A 26,426-nucleotide genomic window follows, 5' to 3' on the forward strand; every position below is an offset into this window, starting at 1 on the left:
TGGAATACTTGACCCATCTGATCTATATGGAAGTTTCAAACTGTAGCCGTCGGACATCAACTGTGTTAAAGAATTAACCATTTCTCGTCTGAAAGTATTTTACGAAGTGTTGTATCAGTGAAGAACATTGCTCCATTTGCTTTAATGGATTAAAAACGAGAGGAGCCACACAAAACATTCGACATAATGTAAGTAACAGTTCTTGCAGTTTACAACAAAAACAGAAAGCACCTAATCTGCAGCAGTGTCTGCACAACATGCCTAAACAAAGTTTTTCGGCCTTAGTTTTCACCCTTTAGCACGAACTATTCGTAATGTCCAAATGTAGTATGATCACTGATTACAACATGATTTTTGAGCAAAGTTGCAAAAAATGGGAATCAATAGGATAACACCGATTTTTTGTAGTAGACAACCATGTATCACTTTTCGAGAAAAGCAGCGAATGGAGTACGGACTAAGTAGTTTTACACTGAAGCGCCACAGAAACTGGTATAGGGATGCGTATTCAAATCACAGATATGTAAACAGGCAGAATACGGCGCTGCGGCAAGCAACGCCGAACAAGTGTCTGACCCAGTTGTTAGGTCGGTTACTGCTGCTACAATGGCAGATTATCAAGATTTAAGAGAGATTGAACGTGGTGTTTTTTTTTATAGCTGGCGCAAGAGCAGTGGGACATAGCATCTCCGAGGGAGCGACGAAATGGGGATTTAGCCGTGCGACCACTTCACGAATGTACCGTGAATATCAGGCATTCGGTAAAACATCAATACTCCGACATCGTTGAGGCCGGAAAAAGATCCTGCGAGAAAAGGACGGGCGACGACTGAAGAGAATTGTTCAACGTTACAGAAGCGCAACTCTTCCGAAAATTGTTGCAGATTTCAGTGTTGGGCCACCAACAAATGTCAGCGTGCGAACCATTCAACGAAAGATCATTGATATGGGCTTTCGGAGCTGAAGGCCCATTCGTGTATCCTTGATGACTGCACGACACAATGTTTTACGCCTCGCCCGGGCTCGTCAACAGCCCAATGTCGGTGTTGACGACTGGAAACATGTTGCTTGGTCGGACGAGTCTCGTTTCAAATTGTGTCGAGTGGATGGACGTGTACGGGTATGGAGACAACCTCATGAATCCATGGACCCTGCATATCAGCAGGGGACTGTTGAAGCTGGTAGAGGCTCTGTAATGGTGTGGGGCATGTGCTTCAAATGGTTCAAATGGCTCTGAGCACTATGGGACTTAACTTCTTTGGTCATCAGTCCCCTAGAACTTAGAACTACTTAAACCTAACTAACCTAAGGACATCACACACATCCATGCCCGAGGCAGGATTTGACCCTGCGAGCGTAGCGGTCGCGCGGTTCCAGACTGTAGCGCCTAGAACCGCATGGCCACTGCGGCCGGCTGAGGCATGTGCTGTTGTAGTGATATGGAAACCCTGATACGTCTAGATACGACTCTGACAGATGGTACGTACGTAAGCAACCAGTCTGATCACCTGCGTCCATTCATGTCCATTGTGCATTCCGACGGACTGGGCAATTCCAGCGGGACAATGCGCCTCCACACACGTCCAGAATTGCTACAGAGTGGCTCCAGGAACACTCTTATGAGTTTGAATACATCCGATGGTCACCAGACGCCCCAGAAATGAAGATTAGTGAGCATATATGAGATGCCTTGCTACGTGCTGTTCAGAAGAGAACTCTACCCCATCCAACTCTTATGGATTTATGTACAGCCCAGCAGGATTCATGGTTTCAGTTCCCTCCAGCACTACTTCAGACATTAGTCGAGTCCTTGCCACTTCGTGTTGCGGCAGTTCTGCTTGCTTATGGGGGCCCTACACGATCTTAGGCAGGTGTACAAATTTCTTTGGCTCTTCAGTGTACTTGACTATATAATTTAATATTTTGATTCTATGTCTCTTGAAACCGAGAGAGGCAAAATTTTTCAATAATTATTCGAGTTCTCCGTTAATCACAGGAAATAATAGGAATACAAGACCGAAAATCGAATATTTCAGAAACCGGTTATTTTGAGCGGTTTTAACAGTCCGTTTAAACTGGCGGTGAAAAATCCGCTATAATCGAAAACCGTTTGTTTCAGCGAGAACTGCCATCTTTCCGTGACAGATGCATAGCACGCCGCCAGAGGAGCCAAATCAAAATGGCGCGCTCACTGGTAAAATTGAGTTGCTCTGCGAAATTTTAGATTTTCTAGCGGTGTACTACGGTCCTGTGACGTGGAAGTTACAAAGTGTATCACGACTGCAGACAAACAACTGGAAACAAACAAAAACTGAAGTGTCCACATTTTTCAATACAATCAGATCTTTGATTCAGATTTTCACTCTGCAGCGGAGTGTGCGCTGATATGAAAGGTAGGAGATGAGGTACTGGCAGAATTAAAGGTGTGAGGACGGGGCGTGAGTCGTGCTTGGGTAGCTCAGTTGGTAGAGCACTTGCCCGCGAAAGGCAAAGGTTCCGAGTACTAGTCCCGGTCCGACAAACAGTTTTAATCTGCCAGGAAGTTTCAGAGCTTTGATTATCGCTAGTACATCCATATACATGGGCGTACCCAGCGAGGGGCAAGGGGGAAGGGCAGCTTCCCCCCCACCCCCCCCTAGAAGATATTCGCAGTTTCTCACTAGTTTACTGTTTTATTTAATAAGAAATGCTGCATGTTTTCTCGGATTGTACAAGTGCATTCTTGTATTTAAAATGTTTATTAAAAGCAGTTTTTGACTGGTTTACTGTTTTATTTAATAAGAAGTGCTGTATGTTGTCTCGAGTCCTTGTTTCCTGAAACTAGTATGATCCCCCCCCTAGTTCAGATCCTTGTCCATATACACAGGCTATGCCTCTTAAGAGGCGTCAGGCGCTTTTTCTCTGGTATTTAGGCAGATATTTGCAATTTCATTTTTGCAGTGTGTAGCTCTAGTCACCCCAGACAGATTCTGTTAATTACTTCTTTCGTGCGACGTCCACTGTCGCCGGGAAGAGTGAGTGATACTGAAAGCGAAATTTTACGTGCACAATCGATTGGTTGGTTGGTTTAAAAGGTGGGGGGAAAGACCAAACTGCTAGGTCATTGGTCCCTCGTTCCAATTAAAATAATTCCAAAAGGGTGGGAGTAAAATAATTGAGACATACAAAACACAGCTGGAAGAAAGGAGATAACCACAAGAATGACAGAAGGGCAACAGATACTAAAATGGACAAAATCAGTGAAGAAATCCACAGAGAGACGCAAGAAACATGCAGAAGAGATCAAAACAAGAGAGCAGATTACCATTGCTGGCTGACCACGAGAGTAAAAAGGGGAAGCCAGCCACTCTGCAACACATTAAAACCTCCGCCCTAAAAGCACTAGGGTGGAGGACACAGAGGGACAAAGGACATGCACTAAAACTTAGTAGATCAAATGATTAAACCCGCCCTCACTAATAAAACGTAAAACTAAAGCTGCTATTGAGGCATTGTCGCCCAACGCCGAAGGTAGAGTGCTGGGAAAGTTGAAAGTTCGCCACAGAGCGGCTAAAAGTGGGCAGTCCAGCAAGAGATGGACGACCGTCATTTGTGAGCCACAGCAACACCGAGGTGGTTCCTTGTGACTGAGGAGGTAACCATGCAACCATGCATTAGCCATACGTGGCCAATGCAGAGCCGGCAGAGGACAACTGACTCCCTGCGAGAGGAGTGCATGGAAGACTCCCACAAATTCGTAGTCTACATAATGACACACAGTTTGTTGTGCTTACTGTTATGCCATTCCGTCTCTCAAAGCCGAAAAAACCTGCGGCGTAAGACGAAACGCAGGCCAGTTTCGGATATGCCCATCTCCAGAAGTGGTTTCCGTGTACCTGTTTGGACAGAATGTCAGCAAGTTCGTTGCCTGGGATTCCGACGTGTCCTGGGGTCCACACAAATACCACTGATCGACGGGACCGTTCCAGCACGTAGAGGGACTCCTGAATGGACGCTACCAAAGGTTGGCGAGGGTAGCACTGGTCGATAGCTTGTAGGCTGCTCAAGGAGTCAGTACACAGGAGAAGTGACTCGCCAGGTCATGAGCGGATGTGCTCAAGAGCACGAGATATGGCCACCAGCTCTGCAACAAAAACATTGCAGCCATCTGGCAAGGAGTGCTGTTCAATATGTCCTCCATGAACATACACAAAGCCTACGTGACCATCAGCCATCGAGCCGTTGGTGTCAACCACTTCATGGCCCTGGTACATGTTGAGAATCGAGAGGAAGTGATAGCACAGAGCCGCAGGGTTAACGGAGTCCTTAGGGCCATGCAAACGGTCCAGAAGAATCTGCGGTCTGGCTGTCTAAGTGTACACCATGGAGGTGTTTGTGAATGGACCTCCAGAAGAGGTGGTAACGGGAAGGACTCCAGTTTAGACAGAAGGGACCGGACGTGAACCACAATCATAAGCCCTGACCTGGGCCGCGGATGCATGAGATGAACCGCCATGTTTGGGAAAAGGAGACCGTAATTCGGATGTGCAGGAGAACTACAAACATGTGCAACGTAAATGGCAAGCAGTTGTGCATGCCTAATCTTCAATGGAGGGACTCCAGCCTACACCAGGACACTGGTCACCGGACTCGTTCTAAAACCTCCTGTCGCTATACAAACGCCACAGTGGTGCACTGGGTCGAGTAAACTCAACGTTGAGGGCGCCACTGAACCATAAAACCAGACTCCCCTAGTCCCTAGTCTAGATGGGATTGAACAAGGGCTCCGTAGAGCTGCAGTGATCTGCACCCCAGTTGGTGTTGCTTAGGCAGTGGAGGGTTATTGAGGTGCTGCCAGCACTTCCGCTTAAACTGACAAAGGTGAGGTAGCCAAGTCAATTGGGCATCGAAAACCAGTCCTAAGAAGCGATGTCTCCACTACAGTGAGTGGATCGTCATTAAGGTAAATTTCTGGTTCTGGATGAATGGTGCGACGCCGACAGAAATGCATGACACATGACTTTGCATCTGGCTTCCTGTAGGCACTGCTCAGCAACACCAGTGATGGAGGAGCAGTAGAAAATGCAGAAGTCATCTGCATATAGAAAAGGTGTGACTGATGGCCCTACAGCTGCTGGTAGATCCTTAATAGCCACTAAAAATAGAAATACACTCAATACGGAGACCTGCGGAACGCCAGTCTGCTGAATATGGGGGGAACTAAGGGAGGCACCGATTTGGATATGGAGAGTACGGAGAGACGGGAAGTTTTGGATAAAAATCGGGAGTGGGCCCGGGAGACCCCACTCATGCAATGTGGCAAGGATATAACGTCGCCAAATCGTGTCGCATGCTTTACGTAAGTCAAAAAAGATGGCAACCAGATGTTGGCGTCTGGAAAAGGCTGTTCAGATGGCAGACGTGATGGACACAAGATTATCAGTGGTAGGGCGGCCCTGGCGGAAGCCCACTGACATGGAGCCAGTAGGCCACGTGACTCCAGGACCCAACCCAACTGCCAACACACCATACATTCCAACAACTCACAAAGAGGTGAGGCTGATGGGCTGGTAGCTATCCACATCAAGTGGGATTTGACCGGGTTTGAGTACCAGAATGATGGTGCTCTCCCGCCATTGCGATGGAAAGACGCCATTGCACCAGATCCAGTCGAAGATGATGAGATGTCGCTTGTAGTCAGACGAGAGATGTTTGATCATCTAACTGTGGATTCAATCCGGCCCAGGAGCTGTGTCGGAGCAATGTAGAAGGGCGCTGAGGAGCTCCTACTCTGTAAATGGGGCGTTATATGGTTCACTGTGGCATGTAGTGAACGAGTGCCTTGGTTATTGGGGTCTTTTTCTTTTTTGGTTTCTCTCGCTGCTCCTTAGGTTTGTTCAGATGGGAGGGCTTCACTGATTCAGTGTCAGGAACTGAGGAAGACTGTGAGGCCCTATAACCAGCTACCTGTGGTTGCTTCAGCCACTGGCGAGTGTCAGGTTTGCCACTGGTATGAACCTGGGAAGAGAATGACCCAAGGGATCCCTTCCTCGCGAGAGTAGCCGAAGAAGACTTATGCTTCTTCAGCTGAGAAGTGGGGACTACCGTCCGCGATGGTTGGGGAGGGGGGTGGGTGTTGCTCCAGAAGTATGTAGTGCAGGAGCAACAGTGAGGGAAGTGGCTCCCACCATCAAGGGGGGAGGTGGAGTCTGACAGCTCTGAGAGCCAACTGTATGCAGCAGAACGGAAGATGGTAGAATCGTTGTCGTAGTGGTGGCGTAGATTGACTACATATGCACAGGACGTAGCCTCTTATTTTTTCTTAGTCTCAGTGTAGGTCAGACGTTCCAGGGTCTCATATTCCATTACTTTTCTTTCTTTCTGGAGAGTCTTGCAGTCTGACAGGCAAGGAGAATGGTTCTCTCCACAGTTGGCACAGATGGGAGGCAGGGCACATGGAGTATTGGGATGCAAAGGACGTCCACAATCTCGATAGGTGACGCTGGAAGTACAGCGAGAAGACATATGGGCGAACTTCCAGCACTTAAAAAAAAAAAAAAGGTTCGAATGGCTCTGAGCACTGTGGGACTCAATATCTGTGGTCATAAGTCCCCTAGAACTTAGAACTACTTAAATCTAACTAACCTAAGGACATCACACACATCCATGCCCGAGGCAGGATTCGAACCTGCGACCGTAGCGGTCACGCGGTTCCATACTGAAGCGCCTTTAACCGCACGGCCACACCGGCCGGTTCCCAGCACTTGAAGCACCGCGTTTGAGGAGGGATATATGGCTCTATGTCACAACGGTAGACCATCACCTTGACTTTCTCGGGTAGTGTGTTACCGTCGAAGGCCAAGATGAAGGCACCTGATTATCCCTCAGATCCTGGACGAAATGGACACCTTGCCGCTCTAAATTGGCGAGCAGCTAATCGTCAGACTGCAAAAGATGGTCCCTGTGAAATATGCACCATGTAAGGCGCCCTTCCCCAGTTGGCTCGCTTTTCGGGAAAATTTTGAAAAATGGAGGTCAAACCCTACAGCGAACCATCACCTTTATGCCGAAACGTGAGAGACTCCTTTTAGTTGCCTCTTACGACAGGCAGGAATACCTTGGTCCTATTCCAACCCCAGGACCCAAAGGGGAGTGTACAGTCGACAGAGGGGTCCAAAATTACTCTAGCACAATATTGGTTATTGGTATGTGTTCACAGGCATGGTAAAACACGATGAATGAAAAGTACTTCAGCAGCGATTGAGCAGCGCTGTTTATTGCCACTGGACGTGTGGTATCGATAGCAACGGTGCCACGGCGTATTAAAGTTATTAGGTTGGCACTATCCTACCCACGCGTCGCCTTCCAGGCGGGATACAAAAGTTGGCGACGAGGACTCCCCTTTCCCTTCCTATCATTTTCGTTCTTTGCTTGGTACTGCTTTCTTTTCGTGCTAGCCTCAGTATAAGACTTTCATTTGTGTGAACCAAGGCTTCGCCACAGGAACAGGTTTCGCTGTCCTATCTTGTACGTTTTCAGGCTCAGCAAATGCGCACAGGTTGCCCTAACTCTTACGGGGATCGTCACCTTAGCGTGCGCGAGTAATGAGTGGATGGGCAAATATCCTTTAGGAACATTACGAATGTAGGTTGTGGACAGTTGGAAATGTGGGTCTCACGGGAAGCGTGCAAGGGATAAGTCCCTGCAGTCGAGCTATCCTCTGTGCTCTTGGTGGCTCAGATGGATAGAGCGTCTGCCATGTAAGCAGGAGATCTCGGGTTCGAGTTCCATTTGGAGCACACATTTTCAGCTGTCCCCTTTGAGGTATATCAACAACACCTGTTGGCAGCTGATGGTTTTGATTAATTATCATTCCTTTCTAGAGAAGCTGCATGGTCATCACTGGTATCTGTTCTTTCGGAAAAGCTACTATCTTCATATAGATTAAGTATAGTGAAGGCTTAGGGACCGATGACCTCAGCAGTTTGGTCCCATAAGATCTTATCACAAATTTCCATTTCTTAAGTTTTGCACACCAGTGTATTTTGCATTTCAGTGAAGTCCGTACAGCCTCTTTTCGGTTAGTCATTCTGCTATTGAATGTTTCTGCACTTATGATCCTTATCCGACAATCTGACTGCAGACGCTAGATTGAAAATTACTTTCCTGACGATTTCAATTGTTTGTGAACCATCCCATCTACAACTTAGCCTACAATAGGCGTGTCAGCACACTTCAGAGTAATTATCAATCAAATGAGAGGACAAGTGGAAGTCGTATAGCGAACACAGCAAGAACAGATACGTTACATGCTTGACATGATAGCTCGACATGTAGAAGCTCTTATCGCAGCGGGTGATATCTTCACCAGTGATTGGTTTTTCACGAGTAATCTCGCGATACCTAGAAGTTTTAAACCATTGACTGTGCTTTTGCAACATTTCATCTGATGCAACACGGTTTTCAGAAACCTGGGGTTCTTCACGAGTAATCTCGCGATACGTAGAAGTTTTAAACCATTGACTGTGCTTTTGCAACATTTCATCTGATGCAACACGGTTTTCAGAAACCTGAGAGCGAATAACGTATTGATCCATCGGTGACGTCCTCTTCACTTTTCCGAGACGAGGTGAGATTTCAGAAACAGACAGCTATGATACTTCTTTTGTGCACAAGTGCTTCAGCGTTCTCGCTTCCCACGCCCGAGTTTCCGGGTGCGATTCCCGGCGGGGTCAGGGATTTTCTCTGCCTCGTGATGACTGGGCGTTGTGTGACGTCCTTAGGTTCGTTAGGTTTAAGTAGTTCTAAGTTCTAGGGGACTGATGACCATAGATGTTAAGTCCCATAGTGCTCAGAGCCATTTGAACCATTTGAACCACAAGTGCTTCACTTCCTGCTCTTATCTCCTTGGAGTAATTTACAACTTTTGTGTCGTTGATTTAGTACTGTCGAAATGCATTTGGAGTATGCAATATGTCTGGTATACACAGCTACAGTACGATGCGCAGTTAAGTATCCTGCCGAATATCTAATCACTTCGTGTCTTAACCAATGCCGACTACTCATCAGTGGTATAATCAGTGATGGTATGGAGACGATCAGTTTTAGTTGCGAAGAATTATAGGAACACAGAATGCAGTTTCGATCGTACAACACATCTGAGAAGATTGCCAAACTTATGTTTATAGCATTTATAGATGAACCGTGCAGCTCTTATCGATCCGAGACTCCAGCAGCAGAACAGTTCCAGGTTAATTTTGACAAAGACAGTTCATCTTTAAATTATGTGTGTATGCATAAATGCCTGATGATGAGCAAAACAAGCTTGACACACATTGCAGTGTGTTAAAATTAATATGAAATAAAAGTGACTCGGAGCAGAAAAATCCAAATAATTCAATCATTGTCTAAAATGCCGGAAAAATGACAGTAATAGAAACCATGCAATGTTTATGTCAAAGTTAGTTTTGCTGTAACTTGGATGGTAATTTGTTAGTTTATAACTTAGAAAACTGTATGTATTACAGAACGGATCGGAAAATGAACAGTGCATTTCGTTCACAAAGACCATTAACCCTCGTGGACCACTACACCTCGCAGTACCATGGGCAGGGGAAGGGGGGCGGGTATTTTATGCTCAGCTTTTGAAAGTATTGTAATCTAGTCACTTTATATTTTTAAATTTTGAAAAAATATTTGGCTTTAATTAATTATTCAACCACATTTTATACTTTAAATTTTTCAGTTAAACTTAACGCAAAATTTTATGTATCAGTAGTAGATGACACTTTCCTTAAAGAGTGTCGTATGCAGTATTTCTAGGATCAGAGAATTAATTACACATAAGTATCCCTTCAAAAATTATTATGAGAGTAAGGGTGAACTATAAGCAATGAAATTTGTATTTTTTAAAATTCTTTATTGGTGGTAATAAACTCAGTAATACGCGTCACTGAAAGCGCATGCAAGGGTGTGCTAAAATGTATTTTCACGTTTTGGATCCTACTTACACATCAGCATCTCCTTAAAAAGTATGTTGTTAATATAATCCAACAACAAATAACGAGCACTTTTTTGGGTGGTCAGAAAGTACCCTCCTCTCTTTGCCCTCTGGTAAGGGCTTTATGGAAAAACCTTGGCATTACTGAGGTTAAACCGGAACAGAACGACACCCCCCATTAGCTGATAACTGATACCCACCGCACATACAGACTGTCAGCTACTGATACTTTTATGGAGCAATATGTTGCTGCTCGCATGTTGCTAATGAAGTTTACATATTTTAGATGTGGGAATACTCAAGTTACACCCTTTATGTAATTTTTGATACTGTACACTCTAATGCGAATAGAAAAGTAGAACGTTTGACGAGTATGCTTGATAGATAACGAAGGTCGTTCAGATAGTTTTGAACATATAAGCAACATACTGATTGACCTGCATTATTTAATGACCAGTAAAATACCAGGCTGCTATTGGCTGTTTCATTATAGTGTATCGCAACGTGATTACAGGAGAAGCGCCATCATGGTTTGTGACATCATAGATGTGGCGTGTGATGTTTTGCGTTTACCCATGGAATGTGGGCAACACAAAGGTCAATTTGGAACTCTTTTGTACATTGTAATCGTAGTATATGGCATGTCGTTATGCTTCACTGTAGAAGATATTGTGGTGTGGTTATCTTTTCTTACAAGTCAGTACTGGGAAAATTTTTTGTAATGCATTTTTAGTTAACATACATGTATAACTGTGTTCTAATGACCTATTTTTTCCTAATTGCTGTAGACTTCCGAAGGTGATATTCGTACGTCGAACCTGGTGAAGTGCAATAAAAAATGCTAGTTCTGCAGCCGACGACTGAATTTATCTTGAGAAAAATACAGGATGTCCATTAATTATCTTTACAACTTAGGAATTTAATAAGTTTAAAACTATACTAGATATTAAGAAATGGTTTTTAGTATGTCATAAATCAAAGTTTTTTTTTTGCCTTCCTGGTGCTATTTTTACGCAAAACTGAACTTGAAAACCTGATAAATTGTGGACGCCACAGGGGGAAGCTCAGTGTGCGGCCTGGTTCGTACAGACAGCGTCATTCCCAAGTGCAACGAATCATCGAACACGGTATGGAAGGAAACCACCGTCCAAAACAACTACTCTGGCTTGGCGTACGTCGTTAATGGAAACAGATAGTGTTCTCTACAAAAGTGGGGTGGGTCGCTGATCTGTTTCAGACGCCAACGTGGACAACGTACGGCAGGCGTTTGCAAGGACTCCGATAAAATCGGTGCGCACAGCGGCCATTGAGCTGGAAATGAGACGATCAACAGTGCACAATGTCCTGCATAAGACGCTTCGCCTATATCCGTATAAGGTGCAGCTACATGATGAATTATAGCCTAGGGACAAACCTCAGAGCGAACACTTTGCGTTGGATATGTTAGGCAAAATTTACGCAAACAATGACTTTCTGGGAAAGATTTTTCTTCTCCAATGAGGCAACGCTTATATATCCGGCAAACTGAATCGTCATGACGTCCGTATATTGTGTTCACAGCATCCTCACGTTACACGTGAAATGGAAAGAGACAGACCCAAGATCAGTGTTTGGTGCGCACATATATGCAAAATTGCATCATTGATCCATTCTTTTTCAGCGAGTCCTATGTCAACGGTGGGGTAACAAGAGTTTGCTGCGACATAGTTGGAATGCGTACAACTTGACGTCATATTCCAGCAGGATGGGTTGCCACCCCATAGATCGCCACATATCCTTCAATTTACAGACTAAAAGTTTCCGGATAGATTGATTGGATATGGTCCAATTCGATGGCCGCCACTGGCCTCTTCCTGTGGCGTTTTGTAAAGGATCCGGTATACCGAAACAAGATTGGAGACCTAAAGGACATTAAGGCGCGCATTCGCAATGCATTTGAACACGTCACAGTTGTATATCGTGTTGTATCGTAGGTGGAGAGAAATGGAATTCCGACTGAACATTATCAGCGCCAATAAAAGTGCACACACTGATGTGTGTGAACGAGGAAATAAAACTTTAAGGTACACATGTTGGAAACCATTTGTTAAAATGGTTTTAAAGGTATTAAAGTATTCAGTTGTAAAGAAACACAGGCCAAAGATGGAAAAACTTTTTGCTGAAAATACCTTATTCTTATGTTTTTTAGGCTGGGAAATATGATACTTAAATAACTGTATCACCCACCATTTCTTCGCATTTTACAGTTAAATTTATTAAATTAAGCGATTTTTTAAAGAATTCAACAGATTCTATACAGTTAAAATAATTTAAAAACGAGGTGTAATGAATGTAGATGACGTTGGTAGCACTGCTGAAAAACATTTACTGGCCAAGAAAGTTCGATTCTATTTTTGTGTTAACAGATGGTGTTTTGTTTACTGTCAACCTAACCTCACTTTCCCGTTTCCTTTACATGTGGTCAGTACAATGTCTAATCGTGGTTATAAAAACTCTGCTGGCCGTTTTTGTTATATTTGTGGTGAATTTGTGATTAAAAACACCAAAGAAACATTACCGACCTTGTGAAAAAGGTTTATCTATCATACTTTGGATCTAAACTTGGTGATTAAGATAAATCTTGGGCGCTGCATAAGATATGTTATGTGTGTCTTGAAGATCTGAGAAAATGGTCCAAAAAGGAGAAAAAAAACCTTTAGATTTGCTGTTCCTATGACAGGGAGGGAGCCAAGAAATCATTCCAATGATTGCTACTTTTGCAGTGTTGATATTACTGGTCATAATTCGAAAAACAAGAAGGTAATAAGCTACTATAACCTTCTGTCCGCCATCCGATCAGTAGGGCATGGTGTAGATTTGCCGGTTGCTGAACCACCAGATGATTTAAATTCTATTCCAGCAGAAGTATTTTCTGATGTAAAATGTGAGTTAGATGAACCAGATGATGAAGATGAATTCCATTGTAATACAGAAAGTCTAGAGCCCAAATTGTTTACTCAGACCGAGCTTAACGATTTGTTTAGGGATCTGGGCTTAACGAAAGAAAAAGCTGAATTGCTTGGCTCTAGATTAAAAGAAAAGAACTTATTGGAACCAGCATATATACGTATAGAAAGAGAGAGAGAGCAGCAATTTTCCAAGTTTCTTTCAACGAGAAGGTGATTTAGTGAACTGCTCAGACATTCCCGGTCTGATGAATGAGTTTGGTATTGAATACAAAAAAGAAGACTGGAGGCTGTTCATTGATTCATCAAAAACTAGGTTAAGGGGCCCCGGAACGCCCTATACTTGCAATGTTAAAATAACGCTTATAAATTACATCTTTCCTCACAAAGTATTTGAGGTAGGAAGTTGAACTTTTTACAGATTATTTATTGGAATATGGGCTACAACTTAACACAGGGATTTTACAAAATTTTAGTTCAGTTATTAAAGATGATTTTTTTTCAATTGTAATGAAAATTCACAACATTTTTTTGCAATTTTTTATTTATATATTCAAAAATATACAGTTTTTTGCAAAAAGGCTGTGTTAAATTATGCAGAAGGTACTGTGTAACATTTACTGAAAGTTTGAAACAAATATGTTTGGAAGATCCTTAGAAAATGTGTAATTAGTATGAGAAAATAAAAGTTTTGGGAATCGAGCGACAAAGATTGGATTAACTTTTTAGTGCATTCCAGGTCCATAGGATGGATTATCTTCATCCTCTGCAAACTCCTCCTTCAGCTTCCTCTTGTTCCTCCTCCCGTTTACTCTTGCTTGTATTTCTAGACTCTTTACAGCCCTGTCTGCAGCCCTTGTCTAAAGCAAGCATCGCTCGTTGTTGTGTTCGTAGATTTTGCTACCATTTTCTTCAGTTGCAGTTACTGCAACACTGTTCCAAAAGGTGGTCATGTATGAACACTTATCACATTTCAGTTGTATTTCACTAGCGTGCTTTATTATGGAGAGTTCCACACCAACTTCACTACAATGAATACATCTTACACAGTTCGAAAAAATACCTTTGAGAACCGACATATCAAATATTTCATTCACATCCGATTCGCCCATAAAACATTCATAGTTTTCAGTCATTGAACCAAGCTTCTTCTGTGAAGTATTTTCTTTCCCACTTTGACTGGTATGGGCAGGTGTACTTGAGAGGTTAGGTTCACTCACTTGGTTATCGTCTTTATTGTTTACAGTAATAACACATACCTTTGGCTTTCCAACATTTCTCCTTTTCTTAAAAGCCTTCAGAGGATTTCTAATAACTTTACTTTTACTCATTATTATACTTCAACAAAACAGACTCAAGAAACAGAATTAATTACGAATATTTTCGAGATAACGACAGAGTAAATAAACATGAAACAATCGACAATCACACCAGGGATATATATTGAACCATCACAGGTTAGCCACAACACATACTTTATCTCACATCTCTAAAATGTACCTGATGAACACGTACGTTAATAATAACACCATTTGACAGCAGTTTAACAGCGCCACAGTAGGTCACGCCCATGTAGAACACATTTCAAAAAAAATTTAAAAATAGTTGTAATCTTCGGAATTGAATAAATTATATATCTATTAAAAGGTAATAGTCTGCAGATTCAGAAAACGCAAAAAAGTAAAAATTGAACTTTTCATGATTTTGAGCCTTTCCGGAGCCCCTTAAAGGCTGTTTTATTACACAACGGTAACATGTATGCGTCTATACCTGTTGGACATTCTGTGCATATGAAAGAAAGCTATGAAAGTCTAGAAATAGTGCTAAATAAAATAGGCTGTTCTGCTCATGGTTGGATGATATGTGGCGATGTAAAAGTAACATGCTAGCTCCTTGTGACTTTACCAAATTTCCATGTGAATGTGACAGTAGGGCTAGGTATTAACACGGGTGCAGTAAGAACTGGCCTGTGAAAGGGAGTCTTTAAGACCTGGCGAGAAGAACATTCTACGCAAAAACCTTGTAGATCCAAAAAACGTGCTCCTATAACCTCTACATGTAAAGTTAGGCCTAATGAAACAGTTTGTAAATGCTTTGCCTAAAGATGGATCATGTTTCAATTATCTCTACCAAAAGTTTCCACACCTTTCAGAAGCTAAACTAAAAGAAGGCGTCTTTGTCGGACCTGACATTTGAAAATTGATGTTTGATGTTAACTTTGTATCCACAATGACCTTAAATGAGAAAGAAGCATGAGTATCATTCAAGCAAGTCGTTACAAAGGTCTTAGGATATTAAAAATACCCAAAATATGTTTCTATAATACCTACGATGTTAAAGAAGTTTAAAACTTTAGGATGTTTAATGGGCCTGATAGTTCACTTTTTGAACAGTCACCTTGATTGCTTCCCAGATAATATGGGAGATTTTAGTGAGGAGCAAGGAGAGCGTTTTCACCAGGACATTAAAGTGATGGAAAAACGCTACCAAGGCCGCTGGAACAACAACATGATGGGGGACTGCTGTTGGTCACTCTACCGAGAAGTTCAGCTAGCGACTCATTGTAGAAACAGCTACACAAGAAGCTTCAAAGAAAAAAGAGAAAGAAAATACAAACCAATTCCATCTGACAAGTGAAACCTCTATTAACACATATCATTGTTTTAAGTATCTTACTGTAAATACAAACCACGCTTATGTTGTGAAAAAGCACTTCATTAATTTGCCCGTTTACCGTATAGCGTAGGAGTTTTATACTGTATAGTAAAAAGCATATTGCTCGAAAAGTATGGGCGATAAAAAAAAAGTAAGGCGAGATTTGGATTCAGCTCATAAACATCTATAAAGATGAGCTATCAAAGTTAAAGAAGTTTTTCGAAAAACATTTTTCGTTGGCCTGTGCAGTTTATGGAAACCCGGTATAGAGCTTTTGTGAAACTGGAGGATTTTGTTTGATTCTATAGTGACGATTATTTGTTCACTGGGAAGGATGTTTCTGTTTAGTGACGTTGTACCACGCATAAATATGACGTAACAGACAGTATAGTACGACGCGGTTGAGGTGTGGGCTGCGCGCAGGTGGGAGTAGCGTAAGCGTAGTGTAGTGTAGTGTTGTGTTGTGTACGCACCTCTCTGTGGGCGACCTGTCCCTGAAGGCCGGGGGGTAGGTGCACGTCAGGTAGATGCTGACGGCGAACATGCCGGCGTTCAGCAGGAACAGCAGGCCGATCGGCCCGTAGAAGTAGTGCAGAGCCGCGTCCTTATCTGGCGACACAGAACACAGCGGCGGGCTGCGGTTAGGACAAAGGCGTGCCAAAATGTTGCACGAATAAACTCACCACAGTAAAAAAGTATAAATTTCCTACCAATAGTTTACATTTTCTGTACAGAATTTCACTCTTTCACTTTCATGATGTCTTATTCAGTAGCACAGTTATCTTGCGTCGTTTGGGACATACTTATGTAATAGTTTGTTTTCCTTTAATTTAATTATGGAATGCACATTATTAAGATAACAAAATAGCCCATTTTATGATTCTTCACTTTCAGAGTATTAAATTTATACACAAATCAAAAAAAAGTTTTGCATCACCTCGGTTCGGAGAGTTCCGGAACCTGTCCAGAAAATTGGAATAGAGATCAACATAAACATCACTTCCACCCTTTTTATTGCTCATGAAAACCACACATTGCATGTCGTGCCACCATACAGCGAGACCTTCAGAGGTGGTGGTCCAAATTGCGGTACACACCGGTACCTCTAATACCCAGTAGACGGCCGGAGTGGCCGAGCGGTTCTAGGCACTTCAGTCCGGAACCGCACTGCTGCTACGGTCGCAGGTTCGAATCCTGCCTCGGGCATGGATGTGTGTGATGTCCTTAGGTTAGTTAGGTTTTAGTTGTTCTAGGTTCTAGGGGACTGATGACCACAGCAGTTAGCTCGTCCTCTTGCATTGATTCATCTCGGCATACTATCCCCAAGTTCATCAAGGCACTGTTGGTCCAGACTGTCCCATTCCTCAACGGCGATTCGGCGTAGATCACTCAGAGTGGTTGGTGGCTCACGTCGTCCATAAACAGCCCATTTCAATCTATCCATGCATGTTCGATAGTGTTCATGTCTGGGGAACATGCTGGCCACTCTAGTCGAGCGATTCACAAGATGGGAGCGCGAATTGTCGTCCATGAAGACGAAAGCCTCGCCAATATGATGCCGATATGGTTGCACCATTTGCACTATCGGTAGGAGGATGGTATTCACGTATCGTACAGCCCTTACGGCACCTTCCATGACCACCAGCGGCGTACGCCGGCCCCACATAATACCACTCCAAAACATCAGGGAACCTCCACCTTGTTGCACTCTCTGGACAGTATGTCTAAGGCATTCAGCCTGACCGGGTTGTCTCTGACGATTGTCTCGTTGGAGGCATATGCGACACTCATCGGTGAAAAGAACGTAATGCCAATCCTGAGCGGTCCATTCGGCATGTTGTTGGGCCCATCTGTACTGCGGTGCATGGTGTCGTGGTTGCAAAGATGGAAGTTGCGCATCATGCAGTCTGTTGCGCACAGTTTGAATCGCCACTTGACGACCTGTGGCTGCACGAAAAGCATTATTCAACATGGTGGCGTTGCTTTCAGGGTACCTCCGAGCCATGATCCGTAGGTAGCGGTCTTCCACTGCAGTAGTAGCCCTTGGGCGGCCTGAGTGAGGCATGTCATAGACATTTCCTGTCTCTCTGTATTTCCTCCATGTCCGAACAACATCGCTTTGGTTCACTCAACACTTCCCTTGTTGAGAACCCTTCCTGGCAAAAAGTAACAATGTGAACGTGATTGAACCGCGGTATTGACCGTCTAGGCATGGTTGTACTACAGACAACACGAGCCGTGTACCTGCTTCCTGGTGGAATGACTGGAACTGATCGGCCGTCATACCCATCCGTCTAACAGGCGCTACTCACGTTTACATCTTTGGGCGGGTTTAGTGATATCTCTGAACAGTCAAAGGGACTGTGTCTGTGATACAATATCCACAGTCAACGTCTATCTTCAGGAGTTCTGGGAACCGGAGTGATGCAAGACTTTTTTGGTGTGTGTGTGTGTGTGTGTGTGTGTGTGTGTGTGTGTGTGTGTGTGTGAACAAAAAGGAATTACTCCGAAGAGAAAGATTAGCTGCTAATACTACCGATACTACAGTCTCCAGGACCTCCAAACACAACATTTAAGTCCACAAAGTTAAGGAAAAGTTCATTTAGTTGCTGTTGCATTAGCGGTTATAATAGTTTATTAGGTGCTACTTAAGCATAAAATTATATTTTTTCTTTATCGTAGTCATATGCAATAGCTACAGGTTTACTGTTGTAAAGAGTATTAAATAGGACTTTTAAAACTAAACTCTACAACCAGACACTTCCACGGACACCAGTCTGACAGGGAGGTGAGCAAACAGTCGAGTAACAAGTGTATCTTGTCCAAACAAGCCAGTCCGTGGTCGTATCTCAGTCTAGGCGATAAGGTGGTACTTCAGGGCCGGACCAGCTGACAACATGCTTTCATGAAGATTCATTCACCGGTACGTCTATGTGCTGCATCGACCAGCTACTCACCGACACGCAAAATACAATTTGCCTTGCCTATTTCCTAAAGATGGTCCTCTACGCTCATTTAGTGTGCTCAACACAACAGCAGCTCTACATATTTAAACAAGGTGATCACATTCCGTCATAAATCATTAGCAGTACTTTCCACATTTCCACACGATGAACTTTCGCATGTCTGTAATTAAGATGATTATTTCAGAGCTGTTAAATTTACAAAAAAATGGTTCAAATGGCTCTGAGCACTATGGGACTTAACATCTGAGGTCATCAGTCCCCTATAACTTAGAACTAGTTAAAGCTAACTAACCTAAGGACATCACACACATCCATGCCCGAGGCAGGATTCGAACCTGCGACCGTAGCGGTCACGCAGTTCCAGACTGTAGCGCCTAGAACCGCACGGCCACTCCGGCCGGCCTGTTAAATTTACAGTGTAAGTACATTAAACGACTCCAATTATTACAACGGTTCCTGCTTGCTGTCCTAATGTCCATTGATAGCAGTTCTATTATTAATGACTTTATGTATTGTGACTGTCAATATTTAAATTCAACAAATCATAATTCCATAATTCTGTAGAACGTAAGCAGTATAGCGCTTTTCGTTTACTATAATATTGTTCTACCAAGAACCGACGGAAGAATCAGTTAACATGATCTGATATTAGCTTTAATATTTTGTTGCACATCGTTAATTCAGTGGACTGCTTCTCGGACATCGGAGTCGTCATGGAGTGTGAGTGTGCGTATGGAACTGCTGACAAGAATGTGACCAAGTTTTGTATCGGTACGCATGCGACAGCGTACGCTACCTATTATGTTCAAAACGCGGTGCATACAAAAGGGGATTCTTTCGGGGTTCATACATGGTGTTCTATTGGCTACAGAATAGGTAGAGACCATTTGTATGCCCAAAGAAGCTCAGGGTCAAAGGTTGAATATAACACACTTCCTCTTGCTTAGAAAACGGAGCTAATCGTTTGATTCCTTTTGCATTGGATGTGGTCTACGGTGGGGCTTATTGGGTTTATGGCGGCACCATTACTAATGGTCGGTTCCTTAGAAAACCTTTAAAATATTTTTTTACCAATTTTTAGTACTAAAACTGAGCCTCCAAGACGACTATGTACAGCAAATGGCTGAAATATTTATTCTACATTACTAAGATCCCGATTTCGAACAAATTCGAAAATTTCCTTGATATCTTTCTCAGTTTCCGAGATACAGATGTGTAAAGTTACCCAACGTGTACACGTAAAATACTCAAGTAAAATTCGGTGTGAGGCGAAAACGTAGTTTATAAACTGATGTAGCACGTAGAATTATGCTGTAAAGAATCTCCGTTATCAGCAGAATGATGCTGGGAGCCCCATCTTGTACTTGAGGTCATCAAAATGTATATGCATGTGAAATACGGTCTGCGTTATTTCAGTTTCACGTAAAGAAACTACCAAAATTTTACTGACCCATAAAGTTCTTTTCATAAGAGTGACATGCCCAGCTGTAGTAGCGAAAAGCAGAGAACCAGAGGAAGAACGCAGAAAAAAGGCGAATATGCTCCTGTTTAGAAGACTGACTGGACAGTAGCGTACCAGTTGCCTCATTCTATCTTCTCAGCACCCTTAAAATTCGAACATCGTCGCGATTTTTTATGGTAAAGGACAATGTGACAGTGGGAAAGAAGGAAAAGTAATAAACAGTGGAAGATAGTAGACAGTGGTAGAGAGAGAGCGAAAGGGACGAGGGACGCACTGGTAGCTAAACATAGTTGACAGTGGCAGAACAGTGCAAGGAAAGAGTGAAGGAAACAGTGCTAGTGAGACAGGAATAAAGAGAAGGAGAAATCGATTGGAAGTGGATGAGAGCCAATGAGAGACGGAGTGTACGACAGTGAAAACAAGAAAGAGAGGGAGAGTAACGGTGAAGAGACAGCAACAGTGGAAAGGAATGAATGAATGAATGAATGAAACAGAAGCAGTAAGGGAGAGCAAGAGGGAGACAGTGGCAGTGAGAGAAGTCAGTCAGTAGTAGTAGTAGCAGTTGTAGTACTGGTAGTACAGAAGGGAGGAGACCGACTGTCTCTATCATCTGCAACGAGAGAGAGGCACGAAGAGATAATGACAATGAGGTGAGCTGGACGCATGAGGGAGAGTGGGCAAGTGGGAGTGAATGGGTATGAGAAACTTGCAGTGAGGAACTAGGGGGTGTGCGCGAATAACAGAGAACTTTGAGGGAATGACAGGTGAGTTGCATGTTAAAAAGAGCGCGGATATGTTCGCATGCTGGAATCTTTGGGAAAATCTCTATAGGTGCTGAGGAAGGTAGAATGAGGTAGATGGTATCCTACTTTTCGGACTGAATGTTTTAAAACAGGAGCATACTAGCCCTTTTTGTGCTTCGATAAGGCCGCGCGTAGTGGCCGCGTGGTTAGAGGCGCCATGTGACGGACTACGCGGCCCCTCCCGCCGGAGGTTCGAGTTCTACCTCGGGCATGGGTGTGTGTGCTGTTCTTAGTGTAAGTTAGTTTAAGTAGTGTATAAGTCTAGGGACCGATGACCTCAGCAGTTGGGTCTCTTAGGGATTCACACACATTTGAACATTTTTTGCTCCGATAGGAGCATTTTACCTCTGAAATCTGTTTCCATGAGATTAATCACAGCCATGTGCACTGTGAAATTGGTTTCTATTTGTTATATGTATGTATTCTTCGCTTCCATAAGTGCGACAATGAAGCGTATGGCTGGCCGGAGTGGCCGAGCGGTTCTAGACGCTACAGTCTGGAACCGCGCCACTGCTACGGTCGCAGGTTCGAATCTTGCCTCGGGCATGGATGTGTGTGTGATGTCCTTAGGTTAGTTAGATTTAAGTAGTTCTAATTCTAGGGGACTGATGACCTCAGATATTAAGCCCCATAGTGCTCAGAGCCATTTGAACCATTTGAACGAAGCGTATGGCAAATTATTGTTAAATTTGTTTGGTATTATTTTGTGTTCGTCAGTGGACAACATCTTTTTTTTCCGCTGCGTAGATCTGAAGACGTGGTCCGCCAGCGCAATCTGAATTGACATTTTCCTGTCCGCTTTTCTGTTTTAACGCAATCTGACGTAGCTTTTGCAGTCAGACTACAACGTATGCGCTTTGTTAGAGAACAGATTTTTGTGAATGTAATGCATAACGTAGAATGCGTTGTCCATTGTAGATGGTCTTCGGATAACATGTAGAGGAGTTAAGCTTAAATTAAAGGTCCCTACCGTTATAAGCCGCTGTGCATCCTGTATTGTCATGCGAAGGCACAACAAGCCGTTCTCTCTGCCACCAGCACAGGGTCCCTGCCACGACCCGTGGCCACTTTTGCATAATATCCAACGTCCATATTACTGTGTCATTGAGCAGAATGTTGCCAGCGCACTTATTACTGCACACTTCGCTGATGTGCTTATGCTGGTTTCCAAGGCTTTTGAAATTCGTTTAGTCTATAAACATGGTGTCTGTTCTTCAGAATGACCCACTTAACATGTAATTACTTCCTCTTGAAGCACTCTGTATGAGCTCGTGACTTGCCTGAAAACTATGTATATGGAAGATAAAATCCACACAAATGGTAATCTGTTGAATGCAAACATCAAATTCAACGACTCTGGAGCCAGGAGTATCTGCTCACTATACTCTGTGACTTGGTAGATATGTGAAGGCTTCAGGAAGCTGCGAGGCGAGGCTATCAACTGAAATCCACACCGCTCTTATCATAAAAAATAAACATAATAATCGTGTGTTGAGTCAGAGTATGCTGACAGCTAAGATAGAATTTGACAGTGTTGTTCATCATTATAGGCATCAAGCATTGTAAGCAAGATTAATATCTTTATGTTGCACGTCACGGCCATCGTGGACCTGTGAAACAGAACTGAGCAAATATTTATTAAAATGCGATACAAAACAATTATTCACCGGACACGTTTACTTAACTTTTTTTTATTTATTTATTTCACAGCCTGAAGCACATGTTGGTCCAAAAAATCGCTGATGACAGAAGAGATTCATGTGACAGGTACTCGGCTTCACATTTTTGATTGTGTGAATATTTGCGTCATCAAATCGATTTTAACATTATAATAAAGCTAGATTGAGATGATAATGAATCGCTGGTTTGCTAAGCAAGAAAAGTCTGGTTCATGTCCTTGCCTGTCGTAACGTAGAGTGTCCGGGTCGATGAAATTATTCGAAGAAAGTGTCTAGGGAATCCTTTTTTCCATCACTGACCAGGTACTGCATCTATAAGAATGTCGCTGATGAGAAACAAGATCTTAAGGAAAGGAAGGAAATAAGTTCAGTGGGAGTGGGTAGGGGTGCGGCACATGATGTTGATTTCACGAAAGTGGTGCGTGAATGTGACATTCGTGTTTCGTTGAGACGCAGTACTTGAAACAGTAAAATCCTTTGCAGTTTATTTTTATGACTTGTAGAAAATCACTACTTATTTGAAAATAGGTCATAGTTTCGTGTTGTTATGGATATCTGCAGTTGTACTATTTGAGATTTCGCATAAACGCAATGGCGCTATTTTATGCGAATGTTTGCTAGCGAGTCGAAGTCGGGATGGTAACGTGACAGAGCAGCAGTAAAGGGCCCAGGTGCTTTCGTTTTCATTCACCACAAGGTTTACTTTGTGACAACGAATATGACTCGCACGTTTTACAGCAGTTGTGGTATGAATTCAGACGTTGTACCAAGCTATAGTAGTCTTCCCTCAAGCGACTATATGAAGGAAGGACAGAGTTTGTTGCCATTTTGGCGTGATGGTTATCACACCTCAGTAAGATGAGGATGGGGAAAGAGTAAATAAGGAGTCATCTCGGGAGTAGAATTATTTCACTTTTCTTCAGTTAATATGCTGATCGGTGCTATCTCCGTCGATATAAATTGCTTGGAGAACCACACTGCTGTTTCTGCGACTCTTCCACGTTCGAAATGGCCCCAGATGGCCCTATGAACCGAATAATATTATGCCTTACGCACACACAGGTTCCAACAACCGTTTACTCCAGCCCACACAAAGGAGGAATTGCGAAATGTTTATTTAGAATAGAATCTTATCACAGATTCCAGCTGTAGAAGAGATTACAATCCAAACGACGGCAGTCAGCTGCATGCATAATCAGTGAACTGGTAAATGAGATACGCTAATTTCCCGCACATAAGTAGTTACCCACGCTATTCAGAACTGACTGAGGTGTTGCCAAGCGAACGGGCGACAGGATGAAAAGGTTCGGATAATTTTGATATTACTGGAAATCAATTTATTAAAACAATCCCAAAACAGTGTGTTCGCCCAACTTGGTTCCCAGCCACGCCGTCGCAGCATAATACCTATTATTTTATTGTCTCTAGATTGGCGCCACCCTGGTCTAACCAAAGTAAGAAACTACAGCCCCACCCTACCCCCTGTCACTCAGCAATAAACTGCCCGAGAGGTCACCACCGCTGCTACCTCCGGTAAGATTGTCGGCGCGGACTGTTTGCGTGGGGAAGTCGCTGAGTAAATAATTAAAAGCAACGGAGACATATTCTCCAGCCCACTCTGAAGCAGTATCTAGTCTATGTCGGATAGTTTCGCTTCATCGTGAAGAATGTCGGCAAACTTGTCGCCATCTTAGTTGCAATGTTTGCCTAACTTCGTTACCTGGGACCCAGAACTGTATTGGAAACTAACCGCAGCAGTACAAACGTGTCTCAAGAAGGCGTATGTGACTTCTGCTATCCTTTTGACAACATGCGCTCACACCCCTGTTCTCATTTCTATTACTCTCATGGGTCGTTAACTTCAGACGTACTTTCTTCAGACTAATTCTCTCTCGCTATCAAGTAATTTTTCCTAAGGGCCGCAACGAGCTCCAACCGCTATTTTCTTTGTATGGTCATTCACAGTCCACTCACATATATGTGACCACCTGTTACAAGCGTCAATAACACAGGCCAATGATGGGAAAACCTTTTTGCTGAAACTACCTTGTTCTTATGTTTTTTTTAGGGTGGGAATTACAAATATGATACATAAAAAACTGAATCACCCACCATTTCTTCACAATTTACAGTTAAATTTATTACATTAAGCGATTTTTAAACAATTTAACAGCTTTTATATAGTTAAAATAATTTAAAAAGGAGGTGTAATGAATGTAAATGACGTTGCTAGAACTGCTGAGAAACATTTTCTGGCAAAAAAAGGTCGATTCTATTGTTGGGTTAACAGATGGTGTTTTGTTTACTGTCAACTTAACCTCATTTTCCCGTTTCCTGCACATGTGCTCAGTACAGTGTCTAATCGTCGTTGTAAAAATTCTGCTGACAGTTTTTGTTATATTTGTGGTGAATTTGTGATTACAAAACACCACAGAACGATTACAGACTTTGTGAAAAAGTTTTATCTATCATACTTTGGAGCTAAACTTCGTGATCAAGATAAATCTTGAGCGCCGCATAAGGTACGTTATGCGTGTGTTGATGATCTGATTGGCTCTGAGCACTATGGGACTTAACTGCTGAGGTCATCAGTCCACTAGAACTTAGAACTACTGAAACCTAACAAACCTAAGGACATCACACACATCCATACCCGTGGCAGGATTCGAACCTGCGACCGTAGTGGTCGCGCGGTTCTAGACTGTAGCACCTAGAACCGCTCGGCCACACAGGCCGGCTGATGATCTGAGAAAATGGTCCAAAAAGGAGATGGAGCGAGCCAAGAAATCATTCCAATGATTGCTACTTTTGCAGTGTTGATATTACTGATCATAATTCGAATAACAAGAAGGTAATAAGCTACCTTAACCTTCCGTCCACCATCCAGCCAGTAGGACATGGTATAGATTTGCTGGTTCCTGAACAACCAGATGATTTAAATTCTATTCCAACAGAAGTATTTTCTGATGTACAATCCGATTTAGATGAACCAGATGATGATGAATTCCATTGTAATACAGAAAGTCTAGAGCCCAAATTGTTTGCGCAGAACTAACTTAACGATTTGGTTAGAGATCTGGGTTTAACGAGAGAAAAAGCTGAATTGCTTGGCTCTAGATTAAAACAAAATAACTTATTGGCAGTTGGAACGAGCATAAATGTATAGAAAAAGAGAGGAGCAATTTTCCAAGTTTTTTCAACAGGAAGGGTGATTTAGTGTGCTCCTCAGACATTCCCAGTCTGATGAATGAGTTTAGTTTTGAATACAAAAAGGAAGACTGGAGGCTGTTTATTGATTCATCCGAAATTAGTGATGGAAAAACGCTAACAAGGCCGCTAGAACACCAACATGATGGGGCACTACTGTTGGTCACTTCACCGAGAAGTTCAGTAAGCGACTCATGGTAGAAAAAGCTACACAAGAAGCTTCAAAGAAAAAAGAAAAAGAAAATACAAACCAATTTCAGCTGACAAGTGAAACCTCTATTAACACATATCATTGTTTTAAGTAGCTTACTGTGAATACAAACCGTGCTTGTGTTGTAACAAAGCGTTTCATTACTTTCCCCATTTACCATATAGCATAGGATTTTTATACTATATAATAAAAAGCATATTGCTGGAAAACTATGGGTGACACAAAAAATAAAAAAAACGAAGGCTAGATTTGTTTCAAAATGGTTGAAATGGCTCTAAGCACTATGGGACTTAACATCTGAGGTCCTCAGTCCCCTTGACTTAGAACTACTTAAACTTAGCTAACCTAAGGACCTCACACATATCTATGCCCGAGGCAGAATTCGAACCTGCGACCATAGCAGCAGCGCGTTTCCGTACTGATGCGCCTAGAACCGCTCGGTCACAGCGGTCGGCGCTAGACTTGGATTCAACTCATAAAAATCTATAAAGATCAGCTATCAAAGTAAAATAAGTTTTT

Source organism: Schistocerca americana, chromosome 1 (assembly GCF_021461395.2).
Source record: "Schistocerca americana isolate TAMUIC-IGC-003095 chromosome 1, iqSchAmer2.1, whole genome shotgun sequence".
NCBI lineage: Eukaryota > Metazoa > Arthropoda > Insecta > Orthoptera > Acrididae > Schistocerca > Schistocerca americana.